The sequence below is a fragment of the Macaca mulatta genome, chromosome 7 (assembly GCF_049350105.2).
Source record: "Macaca mulatta isolate MMU2019108-1 chromosome 7, T2T-MMU8v2.0, whole genome shotgun sequence".
NCBI classification, from domain to species: domain Eukaryota; kingdom Metazoa; phylum Chordata; class Mammalia; order Primates; family Cercopithecidae; genus Macaca; species Macaca mulatta.
This window is the reverse complement of record NC_133412.1, coordinates 180,524,764-180,547,473: the sequence shown is the minus strand read 5'-3', so window position 1 is coordinate 180,547,473 and position 22,710 is coordinate 180,524,764. Positions and strand designations below refer to the sequence as shown.

At 42.6% G+C, this 22,710-nt stretch overlaps 1 long non-coding RNA gene, 1 pseudogene and 1 gene segment (V, D, J or C); 2 read left to right on the top strand and 1 right to left on the bottom strand.

Annotated features, from left to right (window-relative positions):
• The window catches only part of LOC720890 (immunoglobulin heavy variable 3-48-like), a 109,134-nt gene that overhangs the window by 71,179 nt on the left and 15,245 nt on the right, over positions 1-22,710 (top strand).
• LOC144330499 (uncharacterized) lies at positions 6,219-7,770 on the bottom strand. Its single transcript, XR_013396754.1, has 2 exons — positions 6,633-7,770; positions 6,219-6,529 (listed from the first exon to the last, which is right to left on the bottom strand). It is a non-coding gene; the product is annotated as an uncharacterized LOC144330499 (long non-coding RNA).
• On the top strand, positions 6,935-8,641 carry LOC114679705 (homer protein homolog 2-like; annotated as a pseudogene).

Sequence of the window (22,710 nt, the reverse complement as noted above, 5' to 3'; positions counted from 1 at the left end):
AAAATGAGAAGACACTGGACTCTCCACCCAGCTATGCTACCATAAGGACCATTCCAACCTTCCTTCCTCGAGTGTCCATAACCACCCACTGCAAAGTGAGGAATCCCCAATCCCATCATATGTCATTTTATTACTTATTTCAGGACACATGCAGAATGGCATCAGAAATGTAAAGTTATACCCTTGTAGGAAACATGTTTATCTACTAGAATAGAGTGCCGATGTGCGGTTTGTTTACAATTAAAACTTATAGAACCTCCTTATTTTCAAAGTTACTTAGATCAGCAACTTCATTTTCCACTTTCTTCTGTGAAGTCGTTTCAATTACACGGTATAGTTTCATCAGTCTGAAATTCTGTTACACCCAAAACTACAGTCAAATAAGTAGGATATTCCAGGAATTTAGAGGGTGGGTGTAAAATAAGTAAAACAGGCTCTGTTTAAGAAGAATAAGAATATTCTGGTGATATGCAATGGTTGAGACATGACACAATTAATTTGTCTAAGCTCATAATCTTGTGATGGAAAATATAAACCTAAATATATACAATTGAAATATATTTAGCAATTCATTAACCCCTGGATTAAATACAGACTTTATAAAATTATCTAATAATGTATTTGGGAGTGTGGGAATGTTATGAGATGCATGCAAGAAAGAATGAAGTAATTTTCCTGACTTGCATATACAATGTTTCCATTCAATGAAGACCTTTAATTTAAAAAATCAATTTTCTACGTGATTCAGGTTTTTTCTTCCTGACAAGCAAACAACCCAGAGCATTCTTCTCTTTCCTTGGTTCAGAAAAGTTTTCCCTGAGTTCAGGCATGCACTGTCCCTGAACTTTCATTTACCCTCAGATGGGTACAGACATCTGTCAACATGTGGGCTCTTCTGTCAGACAAACACACCTTTACTCATGTGGATTCTTCCCTCAGACAAACTCACATGTCCCCACGTGGACTCTTTCCTCAGACCACCACATATGTCCTTACATTTACTCTTTCCTCAGGAAACAGACATTTTCTCATGTGGACTCTTGTCTCAAACAAGCAGACATGTCTCCATGTGAACTCTTCACTCAGATAAGTGCACACATTTCCACATTGACTGCTTCCTGACACAAGCACATATATCCAATGTTGAATAATTTTGTGGCAAATTGATCTCACGAGAATGACAATTATAAAACTCCTTCCTGACAAGGTGTAGATATGTATTTTTTTTCATTTCAACTTAACTTTGCCTCATTGTCAGGAACACTGGTTTCTAGCTCTAAATGTACTGATTACAGACAGATGTCTGTTTTCTCTGAAAATGTATTTCTTATGTTCTTACTTGTCTTTTTTGTCTATAATGTTTGTTGCTATGAAGATACCTGAATAGTATCCACATTAGAGAATGAAAAAGAGTAATGGGCAGATTAACCCTGTCCAGAACCAGGAATCCTTTCACCCTGCCCTTCCTAAAATGTAGAAGCAGAGGATGGATGAGCAATGCTGAGCAGTGCACCCATGACCACAAAAAGAAAGATGTGGAAATGTGTCCCCTCCCCTCCTTATGAAAGGCAGCTCATCCCCTGTTCCTTCAGGCCCTGGTGAGGAGCCACTCCATGTCTGTGCCCTTCCTCAGTGTCCACACCGTGGGGTCTGCACTGATCTGGGCTTCCCTCCTCATCACCCTCAATATTAGTGGCCTTTATGAATCAGGTCCAGCTGTGGCTGCTCCACATGGGGCTGTTCTCAGTCTGTTCCCTCTGTGTTTGCAGAAGACCTGTGTGAAGTTCACTGGTGGAGTCTGAGGTGGAAAAATTGTACAGCCCAGCGGTTCACTGAGCCTCTCCTGCACAGCCTCTGGATTCACCTTCACTGACTGTAGCATCAGCTTGGTCCAGCAGGCTCCAGGACCAGGGCTGGTGTGGGTGGCAACAGGGAGAAATTCAAGAGGAAGTTTTTACGTGCACTCTTACATGCATGGTCTCACTGACATCTTTACTTCTGTTATCACGTTTGTTCTGAAATCACAAAGAATGGTGCATTCTTCATCTATTACACTTTTGGTGAGTCTTTTTTGGTGTCTTTTTAAAAACTTGTAACTTTATCCTATGTAATCCCTGTTAAGTCCTAAAAGTGTTTTTTCTGATGTCTACTTTGTGTGAAATTTACACAGCTAGTATAGCTTTCTCTTGGTTCATATTTTCATAATCCATGTTTTCCCATCTTTTTCTATTTGTGAATATGTAGGATAACTTTCTTGTACATAGCTAATAGTTGGGTCTTTCTTTTTTAAAACAACTATAATGAATTCTATTTTTTAAACTAATATTTGTTTCTGTCATTCTTTGTTTAAATTAGCATTTTATAATGATGTTTATTTCTCTATTAACAGATTATACAATTCACTTTTTATAAATATAGTATTGGTTACCATAAGGTTTACAATAAGAACTGTATGTAATTCGATTCTAATGCAAACACTGTGATGGCCTTGATATGAAGTACAGAGATAGTGTAACTGTGTGCTTTCAATTCCTCCTTCTCACCACTCTTTCTGGTTTATTCTCAGTTTGCACTTAACAATGTTATAAAATATAATATGTAATCTTTTACTGATGTATACAGTTCTATATTATAGCAATTACAAAGATAAAACTGTACTTCATCTTGATTTTCCCATTTTTCACAGTCTTAATTTCTTTGTATAGATCTATGTTTTGAACTCATAGCACATGGCTACTAGCAGAGAAACTTTGTAAAATTGTGCCCTGAAACATGAATGTGCAGACAAATTGTCTCAAGATCTTTTTTATGACATAATTTTATTTGCCTTTCACTTTTAATGAAATTGTAATGCACGTAGAATTCCAGTTTGCATTTCCCTTGTAATTATTTTCCTATATTTATTATTTTCTTCCTGGAGATGATCACACAATACATTCTGCTGGGCTTTTAATAACCACATTTCTGGGAATCTAGTCAGGGCTGGGTTTCAAGTGTGTTGTTGCCATGGCTATCAGAGTTGAAGTCAGCTTCTTCTGTTCACAAAAACTTCAGGTTCCTCCAGTGATACGTGCATTTGGTCCGTTTGACTTTGGGTCTTCACATTTTATTCTCCCCAGAGAGAGCCTGTGTCTTTCAGCTGTGGCAGGTGCATCCCACTGACATTTGTACTTGGTGATTGTTTGTGTGGTGAAGGGGCTTGGACACAGCAGGACATTCTCCAACCTTCTGACCGAACCTCCTTCTTAGCTACGGGTGGTGAGACTCGCTCTGAAGCATGGTCTTACAAGCGTTCCTGCTCCTTCCCTTCGCCAAGTGTCAGAGTGCCTCTTCCCAGCCACAGTGGATTTTCATCAGTGTCCTCAGCTTCTGACCCACTGTACTTACCCCACAGATTCAGGATTTCATTCTTCAGGAAAGAGATGGGAAGTGTGTCCTGGTAGAGTTTCCTTGGTGTCCTGTTTCCTTATGTTCTAGTTGATTCTACCGGTGCCCACAGGACACAAAATTTAATGTCTCCCACATGTAGTGAATGGGGATTCAGCATTGAAAGGAGCTGCTGTTCTTCCTCCTCAGTCAACACCACAGGAGAGCAGGTGGGTGACTTGTCTGGGGATTTCCCCAAATTTGTAAGAAAAGCCTGCTAGTCTGGGAGTTTCACACTCTCGTACCATTAGTACACACGTCCTCAAGCAACTGATTAAACATTTCCAGGTTAGCTTTTTCCTATCGTCAATACCATGCAATGAGTGGGACCTGACCCATTCATTGCATGGTATTGATGGACCCCAGGTCTCTCTGCAGGCCCCTATTTTCTCAGATTTCAGGTTTTTCTTTTTCTCTGTGACATCAACTCAGATATGTTGAAGGATTTATTCTTTTGTAGTCATTAAAGTTTTTTGTTAATGAGGTTAGAATAAGATCATCATTTTCTCATTTTTTTCTATTCTCATGCTTAGTATCTGCTTTCTAAATAAAATTCAGAAACTAAGACAACAAATCAAATATTCCTTATTTGGTGCATTGTTGAACAATTTGAGAAGTTTCGTGTACTGAAATACAATGAACCATTGAAATCAAGGCATGACTCATTCACATAAGAACATGGGGACATTATGAAATAATTGTGCTGACTGAAGGAAGCTAAAGAATTCACAGGAAACTTCATGTTACTTCATTTGTATAAAGTGTAGAAGATGAAACTCTTCAAAATTAACATGGAGAATATCTAAATTTTTCTGAAAATAGGGTGGTGAGTGTAAAAAGGTGGTGAAATAAAATTACAAAGAAGTGAGACAAAAAAATTAGAGATTAATTTAATTGCTAAAACATGATTGAAGTGCTGATTCAACAACCGCACACATATATTAACATTTTCCAAATTCCGTACTATCAATTTGATTTCATTATTGACTGAGTTTTTGAATAAAGCAGTAACAAAAATGAATATATTGGCTGAGAAAGAGCAAGAAAGAGATGAATATGGACACATGAATAATCACAGACTACTGAAAATACACACATGTGAACACCGACTGTATATTTCAGGTAAACACTAGAAAAGGTAAAATTACGTAAAGGTGTTATGACAGGTGGGACATCCTGAAAACTTCTCTAGGCATGTCCCACACTGGCCTGGAGTTGTCTCAGGGGAGCAGTCTCTTCCGGCGTTTAGAGGTACAGACACAGGTAACAGGGCTAACTCTGGCCAGATGTGTGATATTGGACACATTGTACAACTGCTCTGTTCTGTAATTTATCTTCTCTAAAAATGTAACATTGACACTTGCATTAAATACATTCTGCAATACGTAAAAATTAAATAAGCTGATGTCTGCTAAATGGTTATCAAGACACAATCACAAAATCTGAAGCTATATTTTCCAGGGAGCCAGGATTACCTTCAGTGTTTTCAAGGACACTCTCATCTGCTCTGGGCACTGCCTTCTCCGCAGCTGTCCCACCACAGAGCTTGCTATATAGCAGGAGACATGCCAATAGGGCCCTCCCTCTGCCGATAAAAACCAGGCCAGCTGTGACCATGCAGCTCCGGGATCGGAGCCCAGCCCCAGAATTCCCAGGTGTTTTCACTCGGTGATCAACACCGAACACAGAGAACTCACCATGGAGTTGATGCTGAGCTGGGTTTTCCTTGTTGATATTTTAAAAGGTGATCTATAGAGAACTAGAGATGTGTGAGTGTGAGCAGACATGAGTGAGAAAAACAGTGGATACATGCAGCAGTTTCTGACCAGGGTGTCTCTGTGTTTGCAGGTGTCTAGTGTGAGGTGCACCTGGTGGAGTCCGGGGGAGGCTTGGCAAAACCTGAGGGGTCCCTGAGACTCTCCTATGCAGCCTCTGCAGGATTCACCTTCAGTAGCTACTACATGAACTGTGTCCGCCAGGCTCCAGGGAATAGGCTGGAGTGGGTTAGACAAGTTAATCCTAATGGGGGTAGCACATACCTCACAGACTCCGGGAAGGGCCGATTCACCATCCCCAGAGATAACGCCAAGAACACACTTCATCTGCAAATGAACAGGCTGAAAACCGAGAACACAGCCGTGTATTACTGTACACAGTGAGGGGAGGTCAGTGTGAGCCCAGACACAAACCTCCCTGCAGGGCTATGCGGGTTTCCTTTCTCATCTGCAGGAGGCAGGCTACTTTTTGCAGGACTCTGGAGTCTTATTAAGTTGCGATATTTTACTATGTTTATTTATCATGAACTTTTTTATTGGGAATTGTGTTTTATTAATTTTTAATTTATATATAGGGGTATTTTTTAAAAATACATCGAGAAATAATTCTTTGTAATAATTTGCACTTGTTCTTTTAGAGTTTTGTTAACATATGTTGATATTAGCTACTACATAGCTATAGGGACATTAATTTACATCTATAGACATACGTGTAAATACACAAACTTATGCATACATGTGTAGTCTTTTATATTTAATATTATAGTAAAATTATAAAAATATATAAAATATGTCCTAAAGAATGAAACACATAAATTATAGCAATCCACAATTCCTTTCAATCATTGCCTATAGTTTACATAAATTGATGTCTATTTGTAACCTTAAACAAAGTGTATTGGTCATTTTCAAACAGCCAAGAACAAATTTCAAATGTCCTTGTGACACACACAAAAATAAAAATTTGAGGATTTAAGGTGATATATATGTCAATGAGTTCGAATCAATTATTCCATATTGCATTCATAAATCATCACATAACTTTATTCACTATAAATATATACAACCAGAGTTTTTCAATTTTCAATGAAATTTTAATTAGACATTTTTTATCCGTTCTAGGTCATGAATGTTTTTCTCCCTGTCACGATGTGATTAGATTGTCCTTAGAAACTCATTCACCCTCCTGCCTCCTGAAGGCTTCAGGAAGCAGCTCCTAAATGGGCAGAAGCAGGCAAACCGTGTGTGTCCACAGGACCGGGAGCCTCTCCCTCCTTGGATTAGGCCTCCTCCTCAGGATTACAGGGCTCTTCAGTTTTCTCAACATGCTGTTGGACAACATAAGCACAAAACAATTTCATTATGCTTTGCTTCAATTTTTCGAAACAACGCAAAGGTAATAATTTTAACAATAAACATATTACAACTGACTATACATGAGACCTTCCTGTGCTTCAAGATTTCTTCTCAGGACTTTGTATTACGTATTTTCAGTTGTTTTTTTTCTGAGATAGAATCCTGTCGTCCCATATTATAGATTATTCTTTTAGTTTATGTCTTAGAATGATTTTTTCCAGAGCCCCCGCCCAGCCCACTTGGCTGAATGGAGTGGTACCAGGGCTGAGCCAAGCGGACAGGGGCCGGCACATGTGCTGCGCAGGGAGCGGATGCACAGCCAGTGAAGAGCGAGCACCAGAGGCCGGGTCGGAGCGGCTGCCTGAGCAGCGCTGGAGATGGGAGAACAGCCCATCCTCACCCCGGAACGCGGGTCTTCCAGACTGACCCCAACACCAAGAAGAACTGGATGCCTGCGAGCCACAGGCGGTCACCGTTTCCTGCTTCTGTGATGTCACAAGGAACAGCTATGGGATCGTCAGTGTGGACGGAGCCAAGGTGACCATAAACAGCACAGTCACACGGAATCTGACCTTCACCAACACGTCACAGACGTCTGGGCAGTGGGCCGACAGCAGAGCTGACACGGCGTTTGGTTTGGGGTTTTCCTCTGAGCAGCAGCTGACAAAGTTTGCAGAGAATTTCCAGGAGGTGGAAGAAGCGGCCATGATAGCCAAAGACAAGACCCAGGAGAACATGGAGCCCTCGAGTGATCATCCCAAGAATCCGGGCGTGAAGCCTCATCTTCTACTCCGGCATCCAGTGTCAACGGGACGGACGATGGAAAGGCCTCTCACGCCGCTGCAGCCGACCGGCACCTGCAGTCTGGGAACCACAGGCTGAAGGCGGCCTCGACGCAGGGGCTGCCCACGCGAAGAGGCGGGAGATGGAGCTGCAGGCCCGGCGGGAGAGCGACGCCCGGCTGCCCACGGCGCTGCAGGAGTCGGCGGCCAGCGCGGAGCAGAGGAAGAGGTCGTGACATCCACAGGGAGAAGGAGAAGAACACGCAGCTGAGGAGGAGGATTGAGGAGCTGGAGGCCGAGCTCCGAGAAAAGGAGGCAGAGCTGGAAGATCTCCGGAAACAAAGTGAACTCACATCTCAGCTCACCTCAGAGCGCGACGGTATCTCTGAGAAGATGGAGGCGGCAGAGAGACGATCAAAACCAGGAAGACAAAGCGCGTTCCCTAAAGACAGAGGCTGAGGAGAGCGAATCCCGACAGCGCCCCCTGGAGGTGGAGGTGAAGAGCTTCCTGGAGGTGCTGGACGGGAAGATCCACGACTTGCAGGGATTCAGTGCAGGACTCTCCAAACCAGGCACTGACAGCCAAGGCTGGTCAAGGCCCGGGCCCCGCCCGTGAGTCCCAAGCGTGTGTGGGAGACCAGATGGCGCTAGGACGTTCCCTGTGTGCGTTGCCTCTGTAAATGCAGGCGCAGTTTGTCGTGTCTCCAAACCAGTTGTGCCGTCCACTCACTCCTTTCCAGAATAGAAATCTCCTCTCACTTCTCTGGCCTTGTGAGGGTGTGGACAACTGGAAGATTCTGACTCGGGAATCCACAACCAGGTCTACCTTCAACATTTCCATAGTCAGGGCAGGGATGTTTATATCTTTCATAAGGGTTGTTGGAACCATATGAAATGAAAAAAAGCATTTTCTCATCCAAATACTGATATTCTTTACACCAGGCCATCGGGCCCCTTTTATCCAATAGCATTTAGAGTATCTGAAGGTCCACCAGGTGCCAGCCTTGGGGCGCACAGAGAGAACAACATTCCTCTCTAACAACATTGGGAAGCTTTAAAAGAACTGTTTAGTGGGGACTTACAGAGAGATGGAAAACAGGCTTCTGGTGGGTGCATATTCTATCCTGGGAATCACTTGCATCTCCGATACTGCCCCTAGCCCCCCAGTTTGTATGGTTGCGACGGTGTTGCATTACTTGGTTTTAATTTCTAAGCAGATGATTGTGGGTGTGGGAACAGCACACAGTGATGGTGCCTAGCACAATGCCTGGCACAAAGTAGGTGCTTAATAAATATTTGTTAAATTAAGAAAAAGAGGGAGGCTGAGGCAGGAGAATTGCTTGAACCTGGGAGGCGGGGGTTGTGGTGAGCCGAGACGGCGCCACTTCACTCCAGCCTGGCGAAAGAGCAAGACTCCGTTTCAAAATAAATAAATAAATAAAATAAATAAATATTTTTTCCAAAGCCCCACTCAAAACCATGGTATTGTTAGAGGTGTAATGGTTGGACCAACATTGAAAATACATTCCGTTTAGTTCATTTGTATGCAAGTATCCGTTCTCTCTTTAAAAATTGTTCTCAGTTGTAATATTACACAAAATATTGGTAATTTATACTAATGACAGGTTAAATATTGTATAGTTTAGTGACATTTGATTGGAAAAAACTACATGTTCCACATGTCTTGACAATTTTTTCCTTCTCTATGAAATATTTGCTCATTAATTATTAAGTTTCAGATGTTACAGTTATCTTTTTGATTTCTGGGATTTAATTTTAGTTGGTATACTTGAATGCATTTTATTAATTCCTATAATAATGTTGATATTTCATATAGGATTTTAATATTAATTTTACTATTTACTGAATTGTAAACTTCTACATTTTAAAAATATTTTTAAATATACTTTAAGTTCTAGGGCACATGTGCACAATGTGCAGGTTTGTCACATATGTATACAGGTGCCATGTTGGTGTGCTGCACCCATTAACTCATCATTTACATTAGGTATATCTCCTAATGCTATCCCTCCCCTCTCCACCCATCCCACAACAGGCCTGGTGTGTGATGTACCCCTTCCTGTGTCCAAGTATTCTCATTGTTCAATTCCCACCTATGAGTGAGAACATGTGGTGTTTGGTTTTCTGTTCTTGCAATAGTTTACTGAGAATGATGGTTTCCAGCTGCATCCATGTCCCTACAAAGGACATGAACTCATCCTTTTATATGGCTGCATAGTATTCCATGGAGTATATGTGCCACATTTTCTTTTTTTTTTTTTTTGAGACGGAGTCTCGCTCTGTCGCCCAGGCTGGATTGCAGTGGCCAGATCTTATGTGCCACATTTTCTTAATCCAGTCTGTCACTGATGGACATTCGGGTTGATTCCAAGTCTTTGCTATTGTGAATAGTGCCGCAATAAACTTAAGTGTGCATGTGTCTTTATAGCAGCATGATTTATAATCCTTTGAGTATATACCCAGTAATGGGATGGCTGGGTCAAATGGTATTTCTAGTTCTAGATCCTTGAGGAATCACCACACTGTCTTCCACAATGGTTGAACTAGTTAACAGTCCCACCAACAGTGTAAAAGTGTTCCTGTTTCTCCACATCCTCTCCAGCACCTGTTTCCTGACTATTTAATGATCACCATTCTAACTGGTGTGAGATGGTATCTCATTGTGGTTTTGATTTGCATTTCTCTGATGGCCAGTGATGATGAACATTTTATCATGTGTCTGCTGGCTGCATAAATGTCTTCTTTTGAGAAGTGTCTGTTCATATCGTTTGCCCCCTTTTTGATGGGGTTGTTTTTTTCTTGTAAATTTGTTTGCATTCTTTGTAGGTTCTGGATATTAGCCCTTCGTCAGATGAGTAGATCGCAGAAATTTTCTCCCATTCTGTAGATTGCCTGTTCACTCTGATGGTAGTTTCTTTTGCTGTGCAGAAGGTCTTTAGTTTAATTAGATCCCATTTGTCAATTTTGGCTCTTGTTGCCATTGCTTTTGGTGTTTTAGACATGAAGTCCTTGTCCATGCCTATGTCCTGAATGGTAGTGCCCAGGTTTTCTTCTAGTGTTTTTACGGTTTTAGGTCTAACATTTAAGTCTTTAATCCATCTTGAATTAATTTTTGTATAAGGTGTAAGGAAAGGATCCAGTTTAAGTTTTCTACTTATGGCTAGCCAGTTTTCCCAGCACCATTTATTAAATAGGGAATCCTTTCCCCATTTCTTGTTTTTGTCAGGTTTGTCAAAGATCAGATGGCTGTAGATGTGTGGTATTATTTCTGAGGGTTCTGTTCTGTTGCATTGGTCTATATCTCTGTTTTGGTACCAGTACCATGCTGTTTTGGTTACTGTAGCCTTGTAGTATAGTTTGAAGTCAAGTAGCTTGATGCCTCCAGCTTTGTTCTTTTGGCTTAGGACTGTCTTGGCATTGCGGGCTCTTTTTTGGTTCCCTATGAACTTTAAAGTTGTTTTTTCCAATTCTGTGAAGAAAGTCATTGGTAGCTTAATGGGGATGGCATTGAATCTATAAATTACCTTGGGCAGTATGACCATTTTCACGATATTGATTTTATTATATAAGAAAAAATTTACACATATGAAAAATGCATAGATCTGAAATGTATCACTAAAGGGTTTCTGTCAAATGTGGCTACTCTTGTCCTCAACACCTAAGGTGGCCTGAAGAGCAAGTCCTTCCGCCTGCAACATGCAACATGCATGACTGAAATTAAGTAAAAAATACAGATAATACCAATGCTGGTGAGCATACGAAGTTCCTAGAATCTACAGCATTGCTAACGGGAATGCAAATGAAACAGCAACTCAGGACAATAATTTTTAGTTTTTGCTAAAACCAAAATATACCCTTAACACATCACCTAAATATGCCACTCCTGAATTTTGCGTCAGAGAAATACAATCTTATATGCACCCAAACTTCTAATATTCAAGATATTGTGTGTGTGTGTGTGTGCGTGTGTGTGTGTGTGTGTGTGTGTGTGTTTAGAAGCTAAAAATGACATGAATGTCTCAAAATTGGAATGGGTAAAGAAAGTAGGAAGTATCAATTGATCGAACACTATCAGAAATAATTTTAAAAAATGACTGATACGGAAATCATTACAGTTGAACTCCAGGCATTATGCTAAGTGAGAGATGTCAGTCTCAAAGATCAAAGGGATGCAGCTGTCAGCACCACGGTCATCCTCAGGTGTCAGTGGTTTGGGCTGGGCTCTCTCTGTCTCTTTCCTGACCAGGTCCAGATGTTGAGCTCCGCCACTTGCAGATGGAAAATTCTACATTTTCAACCATGCACTGAGGTTTGAATTGCTTCACAGACTGAACCGAACTAACATGGGCTCCTTTGAAGAGTGTCCAGCATTTTTCTAACCACAAGAGATTGTTCCCCAGCTCTCCCCCTCCTTGGTTCTCTCCTGCAAGCCAGCAGCCCTGCAGTTTAGCCTGCATCTCCCGTACATGAACCCATCTCCTTCCAAGGGCCTTTCACCACACCCTCCACTGTTTCGTAGAGCACTGGCATGATTTGAACTTTTCTACATTCTGTTATAAATGATGTTAGGATGTTTATAACTAAATTAAGGATCATATTTTATGACTGAATTCCAGTGCCTCCTCTCTCCTGAGACAGAGCTCCTAAACAAGGTTCTGCAGGTGGAGACGAAGATGAACTTTTTTCTTCCTCAGCCTAGGAGCAGAGCGCTCAGGGGAGGCTTGGGCAGAAGCTTAGAGCCTTTCCAAACCCTGTAATATTTCAGAATAATTTTCACTCCTTTCATGAGGGCCTGGATTCACTGAATCCCTCATGCTGTCAAAGAGAAATGGAACGGTTTTTTTCCTTCACTTTTTCGAGAACATCAATGGGTTATAAAATAATGTGTTGACTTTTCTTGCAACACTTTACAGATACCATCAATTTTCTTCTTGCTTGTAAGGGTTAACCAGAAGAATGCTGTCGTCATTTTTCTATTCTTTTGGAAGGAGTGCCCCCTCTGCTCACCTCCACTTGCCTTTCTATGTATTTCTAATTGCCTTTGGTTTTCAGTAGTTTTAATAAGATTTACCTAATGTGTGTGTGTGTCAGTGGGAGGGGGTGTTATTCTGCTGTGCTGTGTTCTCTGAGATGCATGGATTCACGGTTGACTCGTCTCCATTTTTGGAAACAGAATTAGAAAAAAAGTCTGTGTGTGCCCAAAAACAATCCTCCCTGAAGTGGGCACAGGACCACCTGGGGGCGCTCAGGATCCACTGAGCACAAGAGCCAGCCTCAGGCAGGTGCAGATTGGGGTTAAGGTCTGGTTTCCTGTCAGCCCTGTGGCTTCCTCTCCATAAAACAGTTTCCTCTGGGGCACTTCTCTGGATTGCTCATCCTGCTCTTCCTGTGAAGTTTCTGAAGAAGAAACATTTGTCAGAAAAAGAGAAAAACTTTCTCACATGCACCAAAGGCAGAGTCACCTACAGTCACTGACTCCTGTTTCTCAATGTCAAGAAGTTCTCAATGCTTCTGAAGTTAATCAGCTAAATCTATAAAAGAAACTATGTTTAACTCAACATGGCAGCCCAGCTCAATGTAACTCCAATGGCCAGCGAGCAGCAGGCAGCATACAGTGCATGCTGGGCATTCGGGCAGAGGGAGTTCACATCCAGTGCAAGAGAAGAAAGGCCCGTGGTGGTCACTGTCAGGACTCCAAGCCCACAGCTCCCATTATAGGTGTCCCCGGGCAAAGGAAGAGAGACCCCACCAATGTTTACTGAGGATGTTGAGTCTGACGGCTCCACACTCACATCCCAAATGAATATGAAAAGATTTACCAACTCTATTATTGAGGTGTCTGCTGAGGGCAGCACAGGCCTCTCAAAAAATTCCAAACTGGCTCAATAGGGCAGGAAAGGAGTCTGGCTCAGGGCTAATGATTTGATGGTGGTGTCAGGGTGGGAGTTTCTACTCAGGAGAAGTAGCTTGTGTTATTTGAACCTCACACTGGCATCAGATAAAGGAACTTCCATGATTTCTTACTAGATTTCCAATGTGTGGGGGGAAAGGAGGAGGAAGAATAAACCTTAATTCATCAGCAGTGAGGCACCAAAAATAGGTCCTGACACTTTATTCTCCTTAGCAGCTTAAGAAAATGAGTGAAAAAAGAGATGAGGGTCCACTATATGTGAAAAGCAAACAGGTCTAAAGAAAATAAAAAGTTTTATTACTATAAGCACATAATAAAAAAAAAAAAGAGAAGAAAAAATTAGACATGCAGGGGTGCTGAATCAATGTCCTGGGGCGGGGCGGGGGAGCTTTTCATTATCCACAGTCAACAGTTTGTTCTGAAGTTCTCAGGTCAGCTTCCTGCTTCAATATATGACAGGCCCCTATAGGATATACGAAAATGCTCAGTTTGTCATCCTTTACTAAAGTAGCCTTATAATTAGATGAAGTTCTGAATTTAATCTTCAGTTGTTTTAAATTAAAAAAAAACACAATCGACAAATTAGGAAAGTGATAGTTTATTTTTTGTCAAGTGTTACAGCCATCCCATATGCTGGAAAGCATAGCTCTTTTTAAAGATGAGAGAAAGGCACTCCCAAGGTAAAGGGGTTTGGCAGAAGCTTTCTGCTGAATGGTTTGGCTAAACTGACAAATCAACAGGATACAGGAGGGGCTAAGGATGTTCATGGAGGTAGTCCTAGCACATGCATACTGAACAAACATGCATGTGACATGTGACCCCTGTTCACTTACCAGTGAAGATTTAGCATTTAAATTCATTACGGTTAGGCCCTATGTGTCAAAAGCAGAAGCAGAGACACAAAGGCACTCAGTGTGCAGCCTGTGTAAATTGCCAGAGCCATGCCTTGGTCAGTGATCTCTGATCAGGAGATAGTTCCTGATATCAGTCTAGTGTTCCATCAAAGCTGGGGTTATGGGTTGAGGAACAGGAGGTAAGTTCATCAGGGGATAGTCTGCAATTGTCTTCATAGTGTTTGTCTCAGTGCCAGTGCTTACTGAGCCACTAGAGAAAAAGAATACCCTATTGGAAGTTAAAACATAGTTTATCTTTTAAGAGCAGGAGTGAATGGCAAAACCCTTGCCTGACATGCCCTTAGGTCTTGTTTATAATTTGACATCTTATTGTCACAGAGAGTCTGTTCTGTCAGTTTTCTGATCTCTATTTTAACATAGTGCTGGTCATTGTTGTGTCTAAACCGCAAAAAGGAGTGGGTATAATGAGGCGTGTCTGATCTCTTGTTTTGTCATGGTTGGAAACCCGGTTTTTAGGTTTTTGGGGTCCCCAAGGCCAACAGATGGACTATATAGTCAGTTTGGGGTCTTAGGATTGTATTTTTCATTTACAGTTTATAAATATGAACCCAAATCATGACATTCTGCAATTTCCCTGCTGTGTTGTGGTTAAAAGTATCTGCTCAGATTCCTTCGAACGTGGTTAAAGAGCAATATTATACCCTGATGTTTCTTCCAATAGATACAATTTCCTGGTTTGTCGTTAGAGGATGTTGAAAAGATGTAGGAAAATGGTAGCTTTAATCTGTTGATGAATGGAGTCAGTAAAATTCAGTCATCACTTTCAATATTTTGTCATGCATGCAATAGGACAGAGGTGAGCACTGGGGGCAAATCTGTAAATTTATAGGCCTCCCAGCTACCAAATCATAGGCTAGTAACTGATGTCTCCCTGAGGGAGTTGACTATAATGCTGTAAAGCTATGGATAGAAACTTTGGCCAAGGAAGTTCAAGATTTCCTTAAGGTTTTGACAATTTTAGTTTCAGGATGATCTGAAGGTGAGGATCTCTGCAGGTTCTGAGGTGCACAGAATAGATCCCACCTCAGATTCAAACTCGTGTAATTTTCTGCTCTTCTTGTGGGGAGGAGAAGAATAGTGTAGAAGGAGGGCCAGCTGTATGCTACTCAGGATCTCTGTACATTGAGAAAAACGATGGAAGTGGGGAACACACGTCCTCAACATTTGTCACATTCCACATGGAAAAGGCAACTCCGTTCCAGGACATTGTGCAGAATCAAGAAGTAAAGCAATTGGCGCAAATGTAGGAATCACTATTGTTTACAGAGCGCATGATTGTGTCTATGTTATCCACAGAAATGAAGTAAAAGTGCGTGTTCTGTATAGAACCCACAGTGTGTGGGCCCTGAATTAGCACCTTCCTCCCTCCACCTGCAGGGAGCACAGCCAGATGCCTAGGGCTGCCCTCTGACGTCCCTATCACGGCTGGTGCTGGAGCCACGTCCTGTGTTCCACTCTCAGGAGAAGAACGAGCTCTGCACTGATCTGAGCAGAGTCACAACTGGGACTCACGGGGGTACCCTTTGGGAAACTTGACACGTCTCTGTCTCAGTGACCTTGCTGGACTTTCCCAGAACAGTACAGAAGTTTAAGAAAGTTCCACCCAGTTCTCCTCCCTGTCTCCTTCACTCAGGGACCGACTTCCATCATATGCATTCAGCTTCCCCAGCTGCCTTCCACCCTCTCTGCATTTCATCCCAAAAGTGAGGACAGGTTCCTTAGGAAACCATGGGAGCTCAGGACACGAGGGGGCACTCAGGAAACCATGGGGAGCTCAGGACACCAGGGGGCACTCTGGACACGAGTGGGTACTCAGGACATGAGAAGGTGCCCAGGACAACGAGGAGCACTAAGAACCACCGGGGGCGCTCAGAACCACCAGGAGGCAACCATAGCACAACGGGTTACTCAGAATTCAAGGGGGTGCTCAGGAAACCTGAGGGTGCTCAGGACAGCAGAGGGTGCTCAGAACACCGGGGACACTCAGAACACCACGGGTGCTCAGAATAGAAGGGGGTGCTCAGATCACCAGGGGGCTCTCCAGACACCAGGGGGTGCTAAGGACACCAGAGTGTGCTCAAAACACAAGGGAATGCTCAGAATACAAAGGGAGCTCAGATCACCAGGGGGCACTCAAGAAACCAGAGGGGACTCAAGACACCATAGGGTGCTCAGAACCACCAGGGGGCGCTCAGCACGCCAGGTGTCTCAGAACCAGCAGGGCGTGCTCGGGACAGTAGGGGGCGCTCAGGTCACCAGGGTGTGCTCAAAACCAGGGGGAGCTCAGGCCACCAGGGTGTGCTGAAGACACCAGGGGTGCACTCAGAATACAAGGGGAGCTCAGATTGCCAAGGGGTTCTCTGGAAACCAGGGAGCACTCAGGACACCAAGGAGTGCTCAGAACCACCAGGGGGCGCTCAGAACCACCAGGGGGCATTCAGGAAAACGGGGTGCTCAGCACACCAGGGCGCTCAGAACCACCAGGGGGCTCAGGACACCAGGGGACACTTCAGATACCGGGGGGCTCAGAACCGGCAGGGGAAGCTCAGGAAGCCAGGGGGCACTCAGGACAGCAGGGGGCGCTCAGAACTACCAGGGGGCATTCAGGAAAACACGGGGCGCTCAACACACCAGGGGGCGCTCAGAACCACCGAGGGGCACTGAGAACTACCGGGGGTGCTCAGAACCACCAGGGGGCGCTCAGAACTACCAGGGGGCATTCAGGAAAACAGGTGCTCAGCACACCAGGGGGCGCTCAGAACCACCAGGGGGCACTGAGAACTGCCAGGGACACTCAGAACCAGCAGGGGGCGCTCAGGACACCAGGGGACACTTAAGATACCGGGGGGCTCAGAACCCGCAGGGGAAGCTCAGGAAGCCAGGGGGTGCTCAGGACAACAGGGGGCGCTCAGAACAACTAGGGTCACTCAGGACAGCAGGGGGTGCTAGAACCACCAGGGGGCGCTCAGGACAGCAGGGGGCGCTCAGACACCAGGGCTCCCTTAGGAGGCAGCTCCACACTAGGTCCCTGGGCAGGGAGGGGTTTCCTTTTTGAACTTGCAATATTTTTTTTTTTTTTTTTTGAAGCGGTGTCTCGCTCTGTCGCCCGGGCTGGAGTGAGTGGCGCGATCTCAGCTCACTGCAAGCTCCGCCTCCCGGGTTCCCGCCATTCTCCTACCTCAGCCTCCTGAGTAGCTGGGACTACAGGCACCCGCCACCTCGCCCGACTAATTTTTCGTATTTTTTAGTAGAGACGGGGTTTCACCGTGTTAGCCAGGATGATTTCCATCTCCTGACCTCGTGATCCACCCGTCTCGGCCTCCCAAAATGCTGGGATTACAGGCTTAAGCCACCACGCCCGGCCTGAACTTGTTATTTTTTGACCTCGTAAAGCAAAGGTTTACCCCAGGACCTCTAGCATTTCCTCCTTGTAACTCATGTTTTGTCTTGTTTTTGTTTTTTCACCTACAAAATCTTCAACTTAGAACATAGATTCATTTCAATTTATAGTCCTACGTATTTTCACAATAATGCTAGTGATGACTTATCAGTATAATTTTAATAAGAATTGTGTATCCTCAATCCAAACTGTCTGTTCATGCAAAGATTTATGTTTTCTGCGTTGTGTCAGTCACACAACTGTAAATGCTTTTCTATCAATAACTCAGCATATGCATGGTATTGACTTTCTTTTACTTTCCTCAGCTGCTTATGTAGATGAAACACCACTTTATGGACTGGTTTTAACTATTCTGGTTGGCTCCTGGTGACTGCTCCTCAGACTATTTCTTCAACTTCCCTTCTTCTGTCAAAGCCTTTTATTGTCCTCAGTATATATGCAGGGAAGCAGCAAGGGCCTTTACTTTATCTCTTCTATGTCTGGAAACTCAGTTTACTTCTGATGATCACTGCAACCAATCATGTTTACCAAGGTAATAGTTCTTTTTAGTATATATTTATTTAACTTCAGTGTCTCTTCCTTCCTCACTGTTTTCCAGGGTACTGCAGACATCACCCCACCCTATCCCCCTTTGTTTTAATCTGTTTCTGTTGACCCCAACAGTGCCCATAGAGGAGTTTTAGTGGATTTGCCTCCTGGAAATAGTGGAAGAGGATTCAGGAATTCAGCAGTGGCTCCTGTTCTTCTCCCCCAATAAACACAGAACAACAGCAATGGGGAATTTGGGAATTTTCCGCAATTCTGTAGAAAAAGCCTACAAGCACTAGAAGCTTCACACTCTAACACCATTAGCACATCAATCTTCAAGCCACTTACGAAATATACCCAGGTTAGTCTTTTTCTACCAGAAATGCCATCCAGTGGGAACAGACCTAGGTGCAATAATATGTGGGTCCTGGTTCTCCCTTCAGGCGCCTGTCACCTTAGACTGCAGTTTTTTCACTTGCCCTGTGACATGAACTCTGATGTGTAGATGTTTTATTTCCTTTATTAGTAGTTGTTCAAGCTTATCATCAATGAGGTAGAATATGGTTGTATTTTTCTCACTTTTTTACTTTTCCTTACTGAGTAGTTGCTTCCTATATAAAAGATAGCAACTGAGAGGACAAATAAAATATCTATTATAGGTGAATAATTAAACAGTTTCAGATATATTGATGTAGTGGAATACGACTCGGCCTTACAGTCAAGGCATGTCTGAGTCACAGAATAACTTGACTATATTCTCAGTAAGTGTGCTAATAAAAGATGTTAAAGAATTATAATACATATCATACAATTCCATTTGTATAGACTACAGGTAATGCAACTATTCTGAAATAACAGGGAGAAAATTTGAATTTGTTTGAGAATGGGATGGCAAGAGTAATAGAATGATGAGATAAAATTACAGAAAACTGAGATAAATTTTAAGGGGTTAATTGAATTGGTCACACTTTGCTTAATGTCCTGATTAAAACATTGAATACCTAGTTCAACATTTCCAAATTGTATAGTACAAATTTGGATTTAATATTATTAATTATACTAAAATAAATCAGTAATAAAAAAACAAGTGAATATATTGGCTGAGAATGAGCAATGAAAATGAATAACGACACTTGAATCATTGCCAACTCCTCAAAATTCGCATGCATGAACTCTGATTATTTCTATATATTTTAGGTGAACACCAAATACAGCAAAATCACACACAGGTGTCATAAGAGTTGTGTGCTTTGGCAGACCTCAGAAGGTATGTCTCACCCTGCCCTGGAGTTGCTTCAGGGTAACACACTCCTCAGTGGTGACAATCACAGGAGCAGATAATGGGGATAACTCTAAGCTGATATGAGGTCTTGGATGCATTGCACAAATGCTGTGTTCTGTAAGTATTTTTTTTCTGTAAAATGTACCATTAAAAACTATATTAAATGTATATCGGGCAGATAAGTAAAATTAAATAAGATAGTGACTTCTAAGTGTTAATTCATGCATAATTACATAATATAACATTATGTTATCCTGAAGGATAGTATTCCTGCTCATCTCATCTAGGGTCTTCTCTGGGACCTGTCCTCTCCTCAGGCATCCCATCCCAGAGCTTGCTATATGGTGACCCTGTGGCTCTGGGAGAGAACAGACAGTCCCAGTATTCATATGTGTTTCTATTTGGTGTTGAGGACTGAACACAAATGACTCACCTTAGAATTTGGGCGGAGCTGGGGTTTTCTTGTTGCTATTTTAAAAGATGATTCCTGGAGATCTGAAGATATTTATTGTGGATGTATATGAGTGAGAGAAACAGTAGATATGGGTGTCAGCTTCTGATCACTGTATCTCTGTGTTTCCAGGTGTCCGGTGTGAGGTGCAGCTGGTGGAGATTTCTGGAGGCTTGGTAAAGCCTTGGGTGTCCCTGAGACTCTCCTGTGGTGCCTCTGGGTTCAGTTTCAGTAGCTGCTACATGGACTCGGTCCACCAGGCTTCAGGGAAGGGGCTAGAGTGGGTCTCATGAATTAGTAGTGATGGAACTAGCACATACTATGCAGATGCCATGAAGGGTTGATTCACCATCTCCAGAGACAATTCCAAGAAGTCCCTTTATCTGCAAATACACTGTGAGATCTGAGGACGTTGCTGTGTATTAATGTCTTAGAGACAAAGTGAGGGGAGATCAGTGTGAGCCCAGACACACACATCCTGCAAGAACACATGTAGGAAATCAGCTGCAGAGGGCGCTCAGAACCCATTGATCAGAGTCAACCACAGAGACAGGTGCAGATGGAGCTTAAGGATGTGTTTCCTTCAGTGTTTGGAATTTCTTCTTCATCTGACAATTTCCCCAGAGAATCCCCCTAATTTCACAGTTCTGTGACTACCAATGCCACCTACAATTTTTTAATCATTGTAATTGATATGGTTTGTTTCTGTGTCCCCAACCAAATCTCATCTTGACTTGTACTCCCATGATTTCCATGTGTGGTGGGAGGGACTTGGTGGGAGAAAACTGAATCACAGGGGCAAGTCTATTCCATGCTGTTCTTGTGATAGTGAATAAGTCTCATGAGATCCGATTTTTTAATGAAAAAGAGTAGTTTCTCTGCAAAAAATCTCTTGTCTGCCACCATGTGAGACATAGATTTAACTTTCCACCATGATAGTGAGGCCTCCCCAGCCAAGTGGAAATGTAAGTCAATTGTATCTCTTCCTTGTGCATATTTCCCAGTCTCAGGTATGTCTTTATCCGCAGCATGAATATGGACTGATACAGTAAATTGGTACCAGGAGTGGGGTCCTGCTGAAAAGATACTGAAAAATGTGGACACGACCCTGGAACTGGGTAACAGGCAGAGGTTGGAACACTTTGGAAGGCTCAGAAAATACAAGAAAATGTGGGGCAGTTTGGAAATTCCTAGAGACTTGTTGAAGAACATTTTTCAAAATACTGATAATGATACGTACAATGAAATCCAGGATGAGGTGGTCTCAGATGGAGATGAGGAACTTGTTGGGAACTGGAGCAAATGTTACTCTTGTTATGTTTTAGCAAATAGACTGTTGGCATTTTGCCCTTGCCCTAAAGATTTGTGGAACTTTGAACTTGAGAAAGATGTTTTAGGTTATCTAGTGGAAGAAATTTCTAAGCAGGAAAACATTCAATAATTGACTTGTGTGCTGTTAAATACATTCAGTTTCATAAGGAATGCAGACCATGAATAGTAGAAAAATTTGCAACCTGATAATGCAATAGAAAGAAAATACCATTTACTAAGGAGAAATTCAAGCTGGTGCAAAAATTTGCTTAAGTAACGAGGAACTGAATGTTAATCCTCAAAGACAATGAGAAAAATGTCTCTGTGGCATGTCAGAGGACTTTACCACAGCCCCTCAGCCCAGAGACCTAGGAGGAAAAAGTGGTGTTGTTGGGCAGGCCCAGTGTCCCTATGCTGTGTGCAGTCAGTCCCCACGCTGTGTGCAGCCTAGGGACTTGGTGACCTGAGTCCCAATTGCTCCTCCTGTGGCTGAAAAGGGACAATGTGGAGCTTGGGCCATGGCTTCAGAAGGTACAAACCTAAAGCTTCGGCACCTTCCACATAGTGTTGAGACTGCCAGTGCACAGAAGTCCAAAATTTAGGGTTTGGGAACCTCTGCCTAGATCTCAGAGGATGTATGGAAAAGTCTGGATGTCCAGGCAGAAGTTCGCTCCAGGGGCAGGGTTCTCATGGAGAACCTCTGCTAGGGCAGTGTGGAAGGGAAATGTGGGGTGGGAGCCCCCACACAGAGTCCCTACTGGGGCACCACCTACTGGAGCTGTGAGAAGAGGGCCACCATCCTCCTGACCCCAGAATGGCAGATCTACCATGAACTTGCACCATGCACATGATCTATTCCCTGTGTTGTCTAATTCTGGAATTCCCGTAGCGTAGAATCACAATTGGCAAGCTGCGCTCCTTTGTGGAACTTCATCATCAACTAGAGGAACTTCACATCAACTAGACAGTGCTGACATGCAGTTTCTTTAATTTTTAGTATTATTCACTTTATTATTTCTAAAGCTATTTAGCAGCTTTTTTGACCTGCTTTATTAAGTGAAATGGTTTTATGCATTTATACAGACATCAGATATTTTCTGTATAGTCTGCATTCCATGTTGGGATCCTTAATCTCTTATTTACTTTTAATTTTTTATAAAGTAAGGTCTAGCCTTCCTGCTGTACATTGTGTGGAATTTGACAAATTTATGACATCACATATCTACCATTGCAATATTACATGTGATGGTTTTGTCATCCTTTAAAGTCTTCTATTTTTTATACATTCTCACCTTCTACCCAAATTCCTAGCAAATACAAACTTTTTTTACTTTGTTTAATGTTTGGCCTTCTCCAGATTATCGGGTAAATTAAATTATATATTGTGTAGCTTTATCAGACTGGTTTATTTTACTTAAAAATATGCATTTAAGTTTCATTCATGTGCTTTCAGGATTTGATAGCTGTTCTTTATAACGGCAAAATTATTCCATTATGTGAATGTACCAGATTGTTTATTCACCTACAGACTAACTTTTTGAAGGTTTATAGTT